Source organism: Leptopilina boulardi, unplaced genomic scaffold (genome assembly GCF_019393585.1).
Source record: "Leptopilina boulardi isolate dan_hultmark-lab unplaced genomic scaffold, ZJU_Lbou_2.1 LbouV2_110, whole genome shotgun sequence".
Taxonomy (NCBI): Eukaryota; Metazoa; Arthropoda; class Insecta; order Hymenoptera; family Figitidae; genus Leptopilina; species Leptopilina boulardi.
This window is the reverse complement of record NW_026137653.1, coordinates 128,262-144,196: the sequence shown is the minus strand read 5'-3', so window position 1 is coordinate 144,196 and position 15,935 is coordinate 128,262. Positions and strand designations below refer to the sequence as shown.

The 15,935-nt window shown below is 26.8% G+C and overlaps 1 protein-coding gene and 1 long non-coding RNA gene across 2 annotated transcripts in view; one reads left to right on the top strand and one right to left on the bottom strand.

The window, feature by feature from the left end:
* The window catches only part of LOC127277673 (uncharacterized), a 49,715-nt gene that overhangs the window by 29,802 nt on the left and 3,978 nt on the right, over positions 1-15,935 (bottom strand). The window lies entirely within an intron of this gene.
* On the top strand, positions 1,472-15,502 carry LOC127277700 (uncharacterized). Its single transcript, XR_007842393.1, has 3 exons — positions 1,472-1,817; positions 14,190-14,307; positions 14,835-15,502. It is a non-coding gene; the product is annotated as an uncharacterized LOC127277700 (long non-coding RNA).

Sequence of the window (15,935 nt, the reverse complement as noted above, 5' to 3'; positions counted from 1 at the left end):
TTAAGAAGTGTTTCAAAATATTTGTTAGTTTTCGTTTTTTCCGGACACAAGACTTGGATTAAAAATGTAGGAATAATGCATAAAACTGGGGCACGGATTATATTTTCGTGTATATACCCCAGTGTTCAAAAATAGAGACGAAAATCACTATCAGTTGAATGCTAGCTTTTAAGTGCTCTTCAGAAATATTGTACAGATACTATATATCTTTATATATTTATATAAATAAACGTATCCACTAATTATACAGGCAGCTGCTGGAACATTATTTAAGACTCAATAATCTTTTAAAATTAGTTACAATTTAAAAATTATTACATTTTTTTTTCTCCTTTATATATTCTGTAGGAAAAAAATTTCGATTATAAAAATTTTAAACCAGATTTCAAGTTCTTTGAAAAATTAAATTTGCAATGAAATTTTAAAAATTTTCAATTCAAATGTATATAAAATAAGTAGGCGGTATTGAAAAAGAATTTTACACAAAAGTGAAGAGTCAAGTTTTTTTGTATTAAAAAAAAAAAAATAATCATTTATTTCGCAATAAATTCCTTTAACCTCTGGATATGTTATAACGTAATCTTCAATTTAATTCAATCGACCAAAAATAAAAATTCAATGTTCCCCTCCCCCCCCCAAAGACACTTTCTCTTTTCTTTGAATATAAACGTGTCAAAATATGTAAAATCAACATATTTCTATAAAGTATGAAACCTAAATAACATAACTTGCTATTTACGATCAGCAGATTTCGCTTCCAAGAAAGCTCCTCTTTTACTTCCCTCATATGTCTGCGTGATTAAATTTAGATATAATGATCGCGGTCGTGTGCCCAGGTACAAAACGTTCTCAATATATTGTTTATTATTATTAATTAGATCAATCAAAATAAGAATTTTAAAAAATTTTTCAACTTTCTTCAGAATTTGTTATAAATAGAAAAAACAAGATTAATTTTATAATTTGAAAAAAAAAATTCTAAAAAATTAATGGCGTTTTAATATTCCTCATCTGAATTGTCACTTTGCCTTCGAAATGGCACAATTTTTGCTCAAATAAGAGTGAAATCTCACTCCAAGGAATTTAGAAAGTCAATTAATTATAAAAGTAATTAATAAAACCCTCTCCTTATATATCTGAATAAAATAATATAAATTTCTAACCAAAAAAAAATAATTTTTAATTTAATCTATTTTTTAAAAGTAAGAATTTTTTTTTTTTACAATTCTTAAAAACTAGAATACAGATCTATTATCTACCTGTCAAATCTATCATTCTGATATAAATATTTTTTTTCAAAATATAATATTCTATATTCGGATAAGATAGTTAAGTCGCGAGAGTAGGCATTCACAATATATAGACTATATAAGAGAGGTGAAACAAGTTCGTTCACAAAGACATTCCAATGCATCTTACGTCGTATGCATTAACTTTTGTACCATGCGCAGTCACTTAAAAGGTACTCTAAAGTGCCAGTTTTAATACAAAGCGAGAATTTTTTAGGAATAAAAAAAAAAAAAAAAAATTTAGTTTCCAAACTGCAGTTACATATAAAGTTTATCTCATTTTTCACTATGTGATGTGATGTAACATTGAAAAAAGGCACACTAAATTGCAACATTTGAAACATTAAGTGGAGATAAAATAAATAAAAATGGGGGCCGTTTGGATATTTAGAAATTCATTGACAGAAATCAAAACAGTAAAATCTACTTTTAGAAGGAGATTTAGAGCTATTTGATGCAGGAAGAGAAATAAATCCATTTCACATTTAAAAAAAAAAAGGAGAATGTGTTTTGAAAACGAAAAATTGTGTAAGTTTTTCAAGACTGCTTCTTTCGTTAATAACAATAATTATCTTTCGTAATTAACATTTTTTTTTTTTTTAAATAACCTTGGAATATTTATTTCCTGTTTGCAAATCAAGTTCAAAAATAGACCTTCTTTTTAAAAACTAATTTTTATTTACTGATTATAATTAGATTGAAAAAAAATTTATTTAATTCAAATAATTTTCTTTTCACTCATTGGTAAAATTATAATTATAATTAGTCAAATTACAATTAGTAAAATTATAATTATAATTCGTCAAATTATAATTAGTAAAATTGTAATTAGTCAAATTATAATTTGTAAAATTATAATTAGTCAAATTATAGTTATATTTAGTAAAATTATAATTATAATTAGTCAAATTATAATTATTCAAATTACAATTAGTAAAATTATAATTATAATTACTTAAATTATAATTAGTAAAATTATAATTATAATTACTTAAATTATAATTAGTAAAATTATAATTAGTCAAATTATAGTTATATTTAGTAAAATTATAATTATAATTAGTAAAATTATAATTATTCAAATTACAATTAGTAAAATTATAATTATAATTAGTCAAATTATAATTAATAAAATTGTAATCAGTCAAATTATAATTAGTCAAATTATATTTAGTCAAATTATAATTAGTAAAATTGTAATTAGTCAAATTATAATTTGTAAAATTATAATTAGTCAAATTATAGTTATATTTAGTAAAATTATAATTATAATTAGTCAAATTATATTTATTCAAATTACAATTAGTAAAATTATAATTAGTAAAATTGTAATTAGTCAAATTATAATTAGTAAAATTGTAATTAGTCAAATTATAATTTGTAAAATTATAATTAGTCAAATTATAGTTATATTTAGTAAAATTATAATTATAATTATTCAAATTACAATTAGTAAAATTATAATTATAATTAGTCAAATTATAATTATTAAAACTATAATTTATCAGTTAAATAATATAAACAGAACTTAAATTCAAAAGAAAAAAAAAAGGATAAAGCAAAAATTGGGACAAATCTAACAACTCACTCCATAAAAGCGCATGAAATAAATTATGTAACGCACATAAATCGTCATAATGTTATAATACAGAATTGGACTATACACTTGGCAAATGCCGATATGATCTTAAACGTATGCGCGCACGGTAGTTCGAATAATATAAATCATTTGATTTGCATCCTTTCGAAGAAAAAAATTTATTCTAATTTTGATTTATTCTTATCATTTTTTTTTTATGTGACGTGTGTGCGTTTCTTTTATTTCTATACACGCATTATTACAAATGAAACATATCAATCAAACAAAAAAAAAAAATGATTTAAAATACTATCCCAACAGAAGAATTGTATATATTTATAATAACTTTTTTCTTATCAGGATGATTTTTTCAATATACGCGTTGCGAATTTTTTTTTCTCTCTTTCTCTCTCTTACAACATAAATCTTCACGCGCGCGACAAATTGTCACGATAAGTTTCCAAACGTGACTGAAATAAGTTTATGCAAATTAAAAATGAAACGCATCATTTTAAGTATTTAAGATAAAGTTCTTCTGGGTGACAAAGAAAAAAGAATATTAAACAAAAGAGGAGAGAAATATTAATTAAATCGTTTTATCGTAAATATTTAAAAGTTCATTATTATTAAATATTAACAAACAATATTAATAATATTAATATATAATTAATATATTATATTATATATAATTAATAATATTAATAATATTAATAAATTAAATCAATTTATTTTTGTTCTATTTAAATTTTCTTCTAATTTTAAATGCAGAAAATTATAATTTAATTTAAAAAATGTAAATTTGCAAATTATTTTTTATGTCTTAACTACTTTTTTTTAGGTGATTCAGAAGAAGGGAGCATTAAGTGTCAGACAGGCGATCTAAATTTAAAAAAATATTGAAAGAATGTCACCCTTGAGGTGGGGCATTACTGCATAAAGTGATTATGCTCGACGCCTCGCCGGTAAAACAAAAAAAAAAAAAAAAAATGCGCACGTGGATTCATAACATTTTTTAAATAGTTTCTATTCACCAATTTCTAATTGGTGAAAACGAAAATTTTTAAAAAATTGACAATAAAAAGAAAAATTCTAAAATCGTTCCATAATTCTAAATAGCTATTTTGCAAACAGAACTTTAATAAAGACATTATTATTTTTTTTTTTCACTGATTGATTTCAATCCACAATTTCATTGTTCAAGTTTATCAAGAGATTTCAAATCGTAATCTCGCAATAGAAATATACATAAAATGACCTTAGGCCTTTAGTATAGAAATTTTATCTCGGTAAACGAAAAGCCGTAAAATTAGTCACCGTACTAACATACGATTCAGAAAAGTTTTTTATGATAATTACATTTCAAGATATTTGGATTGAATAAATTTAAAATAAAATTTTTTTTTCCTTTTTTTGACGAAAAAAAGAGAAAGAGAGAGAGAGATTAATCAAGATGACTTGAAACATCAAAATATTATAAAAATATTGGTATATATATATATATACAGTGGTAAACTTCATCTTCATTTTGTTTTACCGCTTGCAAAACACGATCAGTGTCATCGCCTTGAAATGGCGCCCACGTTATCTTTAAAGCCGAATGACGATCAGGGATTAAGAAAGGAGGGTATTAGTATTCTTCAGTTGCTTTCAAAAAAAAAAAGAAAATGCTTCTGAAAGACAAAAGAAATTTAACAAAAAAAGTCTTAAATAGTGACGATTTTGTTCATTCACTCGCGAGGAAGAATTTTTATCGTTTTTTAAAAAAGATATTTAGAAAAACTTTTTAGTTGAAATCTAGGTTTGTCGTATACCAAAAACTGATTATAATAAATTCAAATTGATAAATTGATTTTGTGGATCCGTTTCAAAAACGGTGTTTGAATGATTGTGTGATTTTTTTTATATATATATATAAAGAGGGCGGGAATAGAAAAGTGATTTTAAAATAGTTTGACACAGTTGTTGACTGGCTTCTTTCGAGAGGTACAACAGTGTAAAAAAAAAAGAAATATCTGATAATTTTCTAACAAACGAAGATCCATATAAATACATATAATTGCTTGACCTAACTGTTTTTAAGAAAGTGGTTTTGTGCACTGTGAAGATAATCAGAAAGTATATAAACACCTACTATATGAGCATTTAGCAGTATATATATACAGATTTTGCCGTTATGAAGAGGCAAAATTGATAAATTCCCTCTTTGGGTCATATTATGTTTGATCCAACTCGAGGTCGCGAAACTGACATATACCCAATAAGGACATCGATCCTCGCTTTTTATAGAAGAAACCTGCATACCACTTTCTCGTTATCCACACTAAAAAGTGGATCAGTTGGCCAACAAAATTTTCGTTTGTCCAATATCTTGAGTAAGCTTCAAACAAATAAGTAGAGTCCAAGGTTTTCTCAACGTGCGAAAAACTACCCATGGAGAAAGTAATTTATCACCATATTTGAAGTTAAATTAACAAAAAGCTAAATGATACTCTTTTCCCCTTAATTTTTTTAAACGATTTAAATCTCGATTTTCAGAAAATCAACTAAATTTTTCATCCTTTGTTGAAGAAAAGAAATTGAAAGTTCCAATTTAACCATCAATTCTCTCTCTAAAGGGGAAGCTGGAGAAGTACCATTTACGAGAAGCGATTATGGTTGAGATTTAGTACAACATTTTACTACGCGTAAGTTTCTTTAGTATATAATGTGTATGTGCATTGAACGAATTCCAAAGTCGCTTCTTCTTCTTCTTCTTGTTCTTCTTCAGGCGCATATAGTAGGTATTGGAGTTTTCTTAAACAAGAGTAAAATAACTCGATCATGAAGCAGATCTCCTTGGAGGAGTTATAAAATATATAGAGCCATATAGACTTAGGAGGATATATAGTAACGAGCTCGCGAAGACAAGTAATCCATCTCTCCTAGTTTAATTTTGTTGAATTGATCACTAGGAAAAGATAAATTAAATTGTACTTTTGTCATGGGAGAATAAAATTAATCGTCGCTTTCGGTCTCGATTAATTCTCTTGTTTTAAAAGAGTAGAGAAATTTCTCCTCCATGTTCAAAATAAACTAATTGAAAGAAATATACCGCCAATCGTCGGGAGCTGTTTCTTTTCAATGAAAAAAAAAATAGACCGACGACAGTAGGCCAATTGACTAATTTTTTAGCTAACGAAAAAAGAAATGTTTCCTGTTTATATTCTAAATAATAATCTAATGAAAAAAATGACAATTCAAGGAAAAACAAATGATAAAGGATTTCATTTGAATATGTAATTTAATATTACTTAAGCCAAAGAAATGTTTGCTTTTTGTAACCCCAAAACCTGATTTTCAAATGAAGAAACATTGGAAAGATTATAAAGTTATAGCCTTCAATGTTATTTATATATCGATGTATTTTTTCCCATCAAGTTTATTGTATGGACGTTTTCATCTTCAGAAAATGGATTTTCAAAGCAAATTGACAGATGCGAATCAGCAAAATCTATCTCATTTTTCCATAAAGAGAATTAACAAATAAGGCAAATAATTCAATGTGAATTTAAATTAACCAGACAGTTATTAGATTTATATAATTCATTTATACGACACACTGAGAGAACAAAATAGTTGAGGCAACTAATAAAATTGTTACGAATACCATTTTGGTTAGTAAACTATACTGCTGCTAGTTGGATAGGGATACCATTTATAATAGTAAAAAGTTAAATAGTTGCCGTTACCAATTTATTAGTAAGGGGAACTTACTTTAGTTAGTACCAACTACTAATAAATATTGTAACAGATACACTGAAAAAAAATTCTAGTTAGAATAACCAGAATTCTAGTTAGAATAACCAGAATTCTGGTTAGGGTATATTTAACATTTTGATTCTGGTTAGGTTAACCAGAATTCTGGTTATTTTAACGAGAATTCTAGTTAATTCATCTAGAATTCTGGTTAACATAACTAGAAAGTAATGTTAAATATAGCCTAACCAGAATTTTTTTTCAGTGTGCCAACCGCGTTTACTAAAAAAAATTGTAAACCCAACTACTGTGTTGGTTAAACTTTTGCATCGAACTATTTTTGTAGGTATGGTTATTATTTCCTGTTTATAAATTCTATATAGTTGCGCTTGACATCGAAAATATTAAAATTCACTAAAAACATTACTGAATTTTTCTAACTAAATACACTGAAAAAAAAATTCTGGTTAGGCTATATTTAACATTACTTTCTAGTTATGTTAACCAGAATTCTAGTTGAATTAACTAGAATTCTCGTTAAAATAACCAGAATTCTGGTTAACCTAACCAGAATCAAAATGTTAAATATACCCTAACCAGAATTCTGGTTATTCTAACTAGAATTCTGGTTATTCTAACTAGAATTTTTTTTCAGTGTAGGCAGGAGAATAAATACCTCCTTTACTAATAAAAAAGTATTAGCCCCAACCATTCCTATTTCTCTCAGTGCATGGAAAACAAAACAAAATCATTTCGGACAAATAAAAATTCGGCATTTTAAGAATTCTATCCTGATTTTTAGCATGTGCCCCAAAATCATCATTTTTTGGGTACAAATCTACAAAAAATAATATTGATGAACCATATTTTTTCTCCTCATGAGCAAAAGTATCATCATCATCATTATCATTCTTGCTTGAGAAGCAGGTTTTGGAAGAACGGAAAATATTCGATCGGTGCATTTACATTTCACAATCAAGTATATACACTGTCATTATTGCATGGATGCACACCGGTTGTCGTTGTCGTCGTGGCATAACAGGTAAATCAGCATTTTCGACACAATTTGTCCTTAATGGTGTTCACCAAAGCGAGCGCACCAACCTTGGCTGATGTAAGAGCGCGTATTGAAAGACGATACATAAAAGAAAAAATGTGATATAAAACTGAAACTTGTGTGATGGACCTCCTACGCGGATATATATAGTTGTTATATAGTACGCGCGACGACGAGTACTTTTCTATCCAAGAAAACCGGTTGGTATATATATATATGAACATACAGTTTATGTGTAGCAACAACAACAAACAACAACTGCAGCAGCTGCTGTTGAGAGCAAGAGACAACAGCTGATATCGTTATAGAGAGAGACTCAAGAGAAGAAACTGTGGATCTGGTTGCACCCACGACACTGTATTACATGTACTACCCACGTGCGTCCAAGTCACGGATATGACATTTTTTTTCTACTCTATGGGTTATGGGAAATATCTCGGAATCTACAGATTACAATCAGCGAAAAAATGAATTTTTTTAAAAAGATTTTCAAGATTATCTATTGTGGTATTATAACAGGATAAAATCTTCGAATTAGATGTATCTTTTTTCAGAAACTGCGTTATCAAAATTTTTTTTGAAGATAACTTTCATATATGATTATTAAAAAGCAGCTATATATATATTATTATGAGACAGTGCACGATGTTTCTCGTTAAAACTGAGATTGGTTGATTTATAGGGATTTCACCTTTTAGAGCGTGAGAGTGAATATGCTTAAAGATTCTTTACTTAAAGATATATTGCAAATAAAAAAAGAAATGTAGCAAACTTATAGAAAGTATTAATCTCTGATATAAGATAAGAAGACACAGTTAAAGTTTACTTAAGTGAAGTTTTGCGAGGCAAAAGTGCGCGACTATATTTCAAAATTGACAAATAATCTAATAATAATCTTTTAAAAAACACACATTTATAATAGAAAGTTGCAAGATGAAAAAATATATAAATCCCTAGTTATCGAATATATATAGCAAAAAGAGTAATTGTATATAAAACTTTCATAAATCAATTTTGTATATACATATTCGAAATCGTGATAACTAATGGAAAAAATATTAAAAATTAAATTATTTATAATTTATTATTTCAACTACAATATATATATATATAAAAAAGTACTTCTAAGACTTCATTTTAAACCTCAACATCCATTTAATTCCAACCACATCGTTTCAAAGGAAAATCAAGCTTGCGCAATTTTTTCTTTTTCTTTTTTTGTCTTCAAACAAGGGAACAACTAAAGGATTCAATTCGAGGTAGGTAAACGGAAATGGCAAGAGTTGCAGCAGATCGAGTTCAACTGAACAAGAGTGAATAAACCGCTTAACCGTTATCTTTGGTTGACTATTCTTTTCCAGAATAGTATAAGGTCACTATCATATATAATATATATTCCTCATGTGAAATGTAATCTATTTTATAAATAAATACATGAAAAAAAAAAATTCACTAGGAAACGTACATGACTCCTGTGGTTTTAGGTTTATATATCAAAAAGATGAAAAAAAGAAAAGAGACCGCGAAAAAATACCCCATTGACGACCAATAACTTCCTTTTTCGATATATATAGTTGCGGGTGTGTTACCATACCATTACGAACTTAAGGCATTTCTCGAACACGTGTCAGATTTACGAGCAATCATATAACCTTTGTGTTACCACCCAAGGTGCTATGTTTTAACTTTAACAACCAGAAAATTATATATATATAGTACGAAAACTACCCTTACAAAAATTTTCTGCAAAATTGTAAGAAATTTTTTTAATAATATTTATATGTATATTAAAGATTAAAATTTTATATATAAACTTGTATTTATAAAAATACGTTTTCACTCTTATCTTAAAGACCTTTGAGAGACAAGATAATAAAAAGTACAAGCAATAGGGAATATGAGAGATAATGAAAGCAAGTGTCGAACAGCAAATCTTACACCAAACAATAGAGTAAGTGAAATGCATTTGCTGATGGAATCAACTTTCTTATCGCAAGTAACTAGAGTTACAAATAAGAAATAAAAAATATTGTTCAATAAAATAAAATATAATAAAGACAAAATTCAACTTTTTAATATTTCTGTAATTCTTTTTTTGTGTAATTACGAGAGTGCACACGGTAACACACTTTCTAAATAATAAAATGCAATTTAAAACTTTTCCACATCAATTAAAAACCATGACATTCGCAGCTAACAATATATATATGAAATCAGAATCTTCATCTTTGGCTTTCGTTCAAGAGGAACTAATTTAAATCATGGTGTCATTTGCGGTACTCATGATGATATTTATGTAAGCTTGTCACATATCGTTGTTGTAAATTGCCGATATATATACGCATTTATCTATATACAATTATCTCTTGCGATGAAAAATGACGCAAAGAACTTTATGTTTTGCAATGACGGAAAGTGAAGGTGATGCCCCTGATTCGATAACATTATCCATTGACTCGGTATATTTTACCTCCATAAACACTCACGTAGGTCGCGTAACGAGTTCAAAGCGGAAGCCCAGCCCTTTTAAAATATTGTGGGCGGAAGTTAGAAATCGGTATAACATATATAAAAAACAAAACTGATCTGAAAAACACTTTCACGTCGGAAAAAAAAAATTTATTTTTCTCTAATTATTATAAAGCTTTTCAAAAAAAAAAAATAATAATGATTGATAATGCGTGTGTATTTTCTATAACATTTCACAATAGGAAAGTGCATATGATGATAGTGTAATTGAGAAAGTTTCTTTTGAATATCGAGCGAAAGCCGAGCGTGCGAATTTGCGGAATCGATTGTCAGACACACAAGGTCATTTATATTAAAGAAGTTGGAAGATGTTAACCGCAAGCTTATTGTTTACGTGTCCTAAAAAATGAAACCTTGACTCATAAAATTGCCAATATGAAATTGTATAAAGGAAAATTAGTTATTATATAAAATTGCCTTTCAAAGAATCTAGTTCATTCAATAATACTTTAATAAAACTTTTGATTTATCAATGATAAAGAACACTATAACAACTTCAATTAGAGTTAAGTAGCTTTTCCATATCGGTTGTTATAGGATTTAGAAAACCAATCAATAAACCATAACCATTTTTTCAATTCACCAATATTCATAGTTATTCTAAACATATATTTATCTAATGAAGAGAAAAAAGAATTTTCTTCAATTTAAAATCTAATACAATTAGTAAATTTTAAAATTGAATCACTTTTACTATATCAATTGAGATTTAGAGAGTGTATGAGAATATATTTTCTCAATTTTTATAAACAATGAGAGGATAACCTTTAAAGCATAAAATTCTGTTAAAAACAGGTATATTATTATTATATACAATATATTACAAGGAGGTTGAAAATTGAAAATTGAAAAAAAATGGAAGAAACAAATTTTGAAATAATTGCTGCATAAATAGATTTATTCTGCAACCTATGACCCGAAAATATTCGTGACAGGTACACACCTCACAAAACAATGCCTACTTTGATCAAGTCATTCAGAATCTGTTTTTAGAAAGGCAATGAATGCTATGCTGACATTAAGCGATTTTTTTTTCACGCCGTCAACAACCCACGCAGTTCGCATGCGTTTCATTTCTCTCTCTCTCTTTCTCTCATACAGAATTTTCAACTGCATTCAATTACTTTATGGTTATATTGGAATAACTCTTTATAACAAAAAAAAAAAAAAAAAAACATTTTATAACAAACAAAATCTCTATAATAAAAACTACACTGAAAAAAAAATTTATTTGAGTCAAATAATCGGTTACTTGACTATTATCAAATAAATATTTTTTTGTATCAAATTTAATTATTATTTGAGTCAATTAAATGGTATTTGTTTCAAATACAGAAATTATTGGTTCAAATACAATTTATTTCATTCAAATAAAAATTATTTGGTTCAAGTAAATATTTATTTGATAATAGTCAAATACACAGAAAATTATAAGGTATTAAAATAAGCTGCAACGCTTATTATTTTAATCCAATTTTGCTTATTTTAATAACAAAATGGATTAAAATAAGCAAAATTTGATTAAGATAATAAGCATTGCAGCTTATTTTAATGCCTTTTAATTTTCTGTGTAATTGAGTTTTTGAATCAAATAAATTTTTTTTCAGTGCACTCAGAAAAAAGATGTTTGAACCAAATGTACCATTTTTTTATATTTACCCAATTTTTTGGTTAGTTCAAACAAAATTTATTTAATTCAAATAAATATTTATTTGATCTAAATAACTATTTGGTTTATTTTAATAAATTTTTTGAACAAAGAAAAAATTTGATTGAGCTAAATAAACGTTTGGTTTATGCAACCAAATGTTTGGTTAATTGTATATCAATGCATTTATTTTGTTGATTTAATCAAAATTTGGTTGCTTCAAACGAATTTTTTTCTGAGTGTGTATTAACGAAATGTTTTGAAATAACAAAAGTATTTTATAATACCACTACTTACGAATTTTAAATTTATATTTACTTTTCAATTTTATATTACTTGGTTAATAAATTATAATTTTCTACTCATTTAACTCATTCAACGAATAATTTATTTTATTCAAATAATCGATTACTTGATTTATCAAATAAATATTTACCCAAATAATTGAACTGTATTTGAACTAATAATTTCCGTAACCATTTCAAATAATAATTATTAAACACAACCCGTGTAGAAATTTCCCTACCAGGGCCCTAGTAGGGAATCATAATCTGGTCCAAATCAGGGCCACGAGAAAATGTGGATTTCCTAATCAGGGCCACATCAGGCCCCGATAATATTAATTATTATAATATAATAATATAATATTAATATATTTAATATAATAATATTAATATTAATATTAATATTAATTAAATATATTAATTGATAATAGTTGATTATTTGAATCAAATAAATTTTTTTCAGTAATAAAATCGAGATGTTTATAATAATTAATACAATATTGATTAATAAATAAAAAAAATATTGAGAATCTTTTTATTAGATAATAGTATATAATTTTGTAACCATATTATATTTATTAAATAAAAATTGAAAACTTTATTTTTTTTCCATATAGGGTAATGCAGAAAAATATAAGGAACATAAAAGCTGAACTCTTTTAAATTATGTAATTGGATTGATGACCTAGAACTTGTGTATATATTCATATATATATAATTGAATTAATAATGAATACAATTACGACAAATTAAAAGGCGCGGAAGTCATAAGGAAGAAATAAGTAGAGCCAACACACAACAAGGAAACATAATGTAAAAGGATAGTATCACGATAATGATAAACATTATTATGATTGTATATACGAAGAATATAATAGTGTATATACTGTCTATGAATTTTCTAAGCGTCGAGAGAGGAGAGATTGTATTTAGACTAGAGTGAGTTAGTTCACGCCTCGATTCAAGCTGATCCTATTATAACCAACAATATATATATACACATTTGTTTGCAATCTTTATTATATTTCAATGGTATTACTAAAAGAGAGATTTATATGTAATTAGTTAAAGAAACTAATATCGTAAGATTCATTTAAATTTTTATTTAAAATCTAATTTAACCGAATTTTAATTTGGGTATAAAAAGGAATTTTGTAAAATAAAAATTCTGCCAAAAATTATCTAAAAATTCTGTAAATTAAAAATTCGTTTTTTAAAATGATTTTTGTCAAATAATTTATTGAAAAGTCCAACAGAATCTTTAAAATTTTATACGCCGCGATATTTGTACACTGAGAAAAATCTGCTATTGAATCAACAGCATTTCTGCCAAAGGTATAAAAATTATTGATTCTAAAGCATATGCTATAGAATTTGTATATAATATTTTACAAATTCTATAGCATATGCTTCAGAATAAATAATTTTTATACCTTTGGCAGAAATGCTGTTGATTCAATAGCAGATTTTTCTCAGTGTATAAAATAATGGAAATTTTCTAATTATTGACTGAAAATCTGGTGTAAAATTTTACTGAAACTATAAACGCCTTCTATAATAAAATGCGTTGCGAGTCACAAAAGCCGAACTATCACGTTTCGATGAACTCATCAATTCAGTGTTACGTTATCATATTTAAAAAAAAAAAACTAGGGCACCAAGTGCTTCTGAAATAAATCTGATTCTGACTTATTTCATTATTGCATATTTTTTAAACTAATAGAAAAATATATGCACGGAAAAAAAAGAGGAAAAATAATTTTTACCACTTTCAGAGTAAAACGGAAACTGTCCGAAGTTTCTGCGCGCATCTCTGTCAACTTTTACTCCAAAAATAGTAAAATTAATTATTTCTATAGTAAATTTTACTGTTTAATAATTTTTACTATTTCTGGAGTAAATTTTACTAATTTTGGAGTATTTATGCCAGAAATACGCAGAAACTTCGGACAGTACTTTTCCTTTTTTTTATTTCTTCTTTTTCGAAAAAGCGTAAAATATTCATAATTATAAATTTAAAAAAAAGAATGCAATTAGTCGCATGTAATCTAAACTCAATTGGTTCTAGTGTCGGCGGGTCTGATAGACAGGCGTAAAAAGTGTCTCATAGTTGAGTTCGTTGATCCAGAGAGAAGCTTAGGAGGATAAAACCGGATCCCAAAAGGGTTGAGCCGACTCCATGCCATGTATGTAATAACGTTTCCCTTATATGTAACACGTTGCTCTTCTCGTGTTTGCTACTTGTGGCATTAGACTGAGAGAGGTCATGTGTTGGAAACATTTAGATCTTTTGATTTCGTTACCGAGTATATACCAGTTCATGATTAATTTTCAAGCACATTGTCTCTTATCCTCATATCAAATAGTCTTTTATTTCTTTTCTTTTTTTTGCACAAGAAATTCATTAACGATTCTTCTATATCTAAATTAGTATATCAAAGAACCTAATTAGAATCTAAAATATTTTTATTTCCCTTGCTATTTAATTTGCATAAATATTTTATTTTAATTAGAAATTAATTGTAACAATTTTTTTTTTAATAGATCGAATCATATAGAACGATAAAAAACGAAACCTATGTATATAAATAAATAAAAGATTCCGGTGGGGTTAAAGATAGATTGTTTGACCTCATTTGCTAAAGTATCGCGCATTTTGTAACTGAGCAGGGTGCTTTATTGTATGTTGTTTTTTTTTTATGTTATTGGACAGGAAAGGGAATTTTGCAGTCAAATGGCAAAGTGTGAAGGGTCGTTAACAACGTGGGCGAATTGCAATCAAAAAGTACACGATACAGTCTACCATATGAGGGGACAAAGACCTCGGACATCCTGTGTACGAAATGCATACATTTTGAGTCTCCTCTCTTTCTCTCTCATCATGAAGAGACACATGCACTTTGATTTATTTCACACGCCTTGTGTCTCCAATCAGTTAAGCAAAGTTGATTTCGAAACATTTCACTAAAACTTATGTAACAGTTTGGTATTTTTAAACATTTTTTTTTTTTTTCTTTAATAAATTCTTAATTTTCGAATTTTTATTTATTGCAAAAAATTTTTGAAACAATTTCAAAGAAGCATCTTCTTAAATAGATTATCACTGAGAATATTCTTCTATTTATTCTTAACTACATTCGACTTTTATCTTTTCCCCCTTTTTTATGTTCACTTCTCTCTTTCTCTCATCTTTTTAAATTACCTATATCAAAAATTACAGGGAATCTATTTCTATTTCTCAGAAGGCTTTGATTATTTTAAGAAGTGGAATTTCTACATTTTACCTTATCTTCCATAAAGTGATTCACGAATAATCCATACTTAAGACAGGTGCGTCAAAGTCATACGTTTTTTTTTTTAAATTGATCGCATCATTTTAGTATTTACAACATATAAATTTTATTGAAGAATGCTTTTATAAAAAAAAAATTATCAAATACCACCGATAATTTTTTTTTTCCTTTTTAAAATAAAATTGAAAATTATTTTTAGAAATTAAAATAGTTCCCCCACCCCCCCTTGTAATTGAAACAAGAGTTGATTATAAAAAAATACAGATGATTTGAATTTTTAGAGGACTTTATATATATATATAGTTTCTAAGAAAGATTATATACACATTTTCAAAGTCTGGATCTTTTTGCATGCGATCAACGACAGTGGGCCTATTCAAGTTCTATATTTGCCTGACACACCGTAAATGCAAACCCATGGCATACTTGAAAACAAAACAGACATCTCGTATTTCAGCAATCGTTGCATATTTTCTTTTCAGAATCGTATATATATATTCTTCGGTCGATAACAGGTATAC